Genomic DNA, 2500 nt, shown 5'->3' with positions numbered 1-2500 from the left:
TTTTGCAGGCCAGCACCGGCGGATGCACGGGTCAAGCGGGACGGGACGAGCGCAGGGCTTGCTTTTGGCGGCACACGAAAACACGAACCCGAAAAAGGCGAAAAAGGGACATACACACTGGCGACACGCACGCCCGTTTCGCCTGCCACCCGTGCACACTCGCCTGGGCTGCTGGTCACGTGCGTCGCTCACAGGCATTTTGCAGGCCAGCACCGGCGGATGCACGGGTCAAGCGGGACGGGACGAGCGCAGGGCTTGCTTTTGGCGGCACACGAAAACACGAACCCGAAAAAGGCGAAAAAGGGACACACGGACAGGCGACACGAAAAAAAAGGGGTCGCCCTACCTAGGTGGGCGCAAAAACCCCGTCGGCCAGGAGGTTTCGCCAAAGTGTCTGTACTGTCACACAGGGTCAATAGCACGGGCATGGCCGGCCGCCGCACGTGCAGCGGCTTACGGACGCACGGTTCGGCGGCACAGGTGCCTGGCGGCTTTAGCACCTTGGGGTGGACAGGCCTGGCGGCAAGGGGGGCTAGGCACCTTGCTGCCAGCCGGCAATGGTGCACGGGGCGGGGCGCCACACAAACACGAAAGAGGGACAAGAGCGGGGCGATGGTCCACAGAGACGAGCCATGCACGGGGCCCGTGATCGCCGACACACGCGAACGCGGACGCGGACAAGGACAAGGACGCGACGCGCGGCGCGCGTGCGAGGTCAAGAGGGGCGCGCGCACGAAAACGCGAAAAAAGGGGCTAGCGGCCGAGAAACGCGAAAAAAACCGGGTCACCTACCTAGCCGAACGCCTAAAATCGCTTCGGGCAGGAGGTTTCGCCAAAGTGTCTGTACTGTCACACGGTCCGTACGGGCGCAACCCCATCGCGCGCCAGCACCCCTTCCTGGGGGCGCCCGCCCGCCAGGTGCCTGGCGCCCCACGCGCGCGCGCCCGGCGCCTGGCGCCTTGCCCCCCACGCGCGCCCGGCGCCTGGCGCCTGGCGCCTCGCCCCCCACGCGCGCCCGGCGCCTGGCGCCTGGCGCCTCGCCCCCCACGCGCGCGCCCGGCGCCTGGCGCCTTGCCCCCCACGCGCGCCTGGCGCCTGGCGCCTGGCGCCTCGCCCCCCACGCGCGCGCGCGCGTGGCGCCTTGCGCCTCGCGCCTTGCCTCCGCGCGTGCCTGGCGCCTGGCGCCTTGCCCCCCACGCGCCTGGGCGCCTCTTTTCCGCCTGGGCGCCCTGGCACCTTTCCGCCTGGGCGCCTGTTTTCCGCCTTGGCGCCCTGGCGCCTTTTCGCGTGGGCGCCTCTTTTCCGCCTGGGCGCCATGGCGCCTTTCGGCCTGGGCGACTCTTTTTCGCCTGGGCACCTCTTTTCCGCCTGGGCGCCTCTTTTCCGCCTGGCCAGGGCGCCTCTTTTCCGCCTGGGCGCCATGGCGCCTTTCTGCCTGGGCGCCTCTTTTTCGCCTGGGCGCCTCTTTTCTGCCTGGGCGCCCTGGCGCCTTTTCGCCTGGGCGCCTCTTTCCCACCTGGGCGCCCTGGCGCCTCTTCGCCTGGGCGCCCTGGCGCCTTTTCGCCTGGGCGCCTCTTTTGGCGCCTGGGCGCCTACGCCAGGGCGCCTCTTTTCCGCCTGGGCGCCTCTTTTTCGCCTGGGCGCCTCTTTTCCGCCTGGGTGCCCTGGCGCCATTCCGCCTGGGCGCCTCTTTTCCGCCTGGGCGCCCTGGCGCCTTTTCGCCTGGGTGCCTCTTTTGGCGCCTGGGCGCCTACGCCAGGGCGCCTCTTTTCCGCCAGGGCGCCTCTTTTTCGCCTGGGCGCCTCTTTTCCGCCTGGGCGCCCTGGCGCCTTTTCGCCTGGCGCCTCTTTTGGCGCCTGGGCGCCTACGCCAGGGCGCCTCTTTTCCGCCTGGGCGCCTCTTTTCCGCCTGGGTGCCCTGGCGCCATTCCGCCTGGGCGCCTCTTTTCCGCCTGGGCGCCCTGGCGCCTTTTCGCCTGGGTGCCTCTTTTGGCGCATGGGCGCCTACGCCAGGGCGCCTCTTTTCCGCCTGGGCGCCCTGGCGCCTTTCCGCCTGGGCGCCTCTTTTTCGCCTGGGCGCCTCTTTTCCGCCTGGGCGCCCTGGCGCCATTCCGCCTGGGCGCCTCTTTTCCGCCTGGGCGCCCTGGCGCCTTTTCGCCTGGCGCCTCTTTTGGCGCCTGGGCGCCTACGCCAGGGCGCCTCTTTTCCGCCTGGGCGCCTCTTTTTCGCCTGGGCGCCTCTTTTCCGCCTGGGCGCCCTGGCGCCATTCCGCCTGGGCGCCTCTTTTCCGCCTGGGCGCCCTGGCGCCTTTTCGCCTGGCGCCTCTTTTGGCGCCTGGGCGCCTACGCCAGGGCGCCTCTTTTCCGCCTGGGCGCCCTGGCGCCTTTCCGCCTGGGCGCCTCTTTTTCGCCTGGGCGCCTCTTTTTCGCCTGGGCGCCTCGTTTCCGCCTGGGCGCCTCTTTTCCGCCTGGGCGCCCTGGCGCCTTTTCGCCTGGGCGCCT

The sequence above is a fragment of the Aristolochia californica genome, unplaced genomic scaffold, assembly GCF_029961685.1.
Source record: "Aristolochia californica isolate CCGP_79_NKW_82.1479 unplaced genomic scaffold, dmAriCali1.0.hap1 SCAF_29, whole genome shotgun sequence".
NCBI classification, from domain to species: Eukaryota; Viridiplantae; Streptophyta; class Magnoliopsida; order Piperales; family Aristolochiaceae; genus Aristolochia; species Aristolochia californica.
This window is presented reverse-complemented; position numbering follows the sequence as displayed.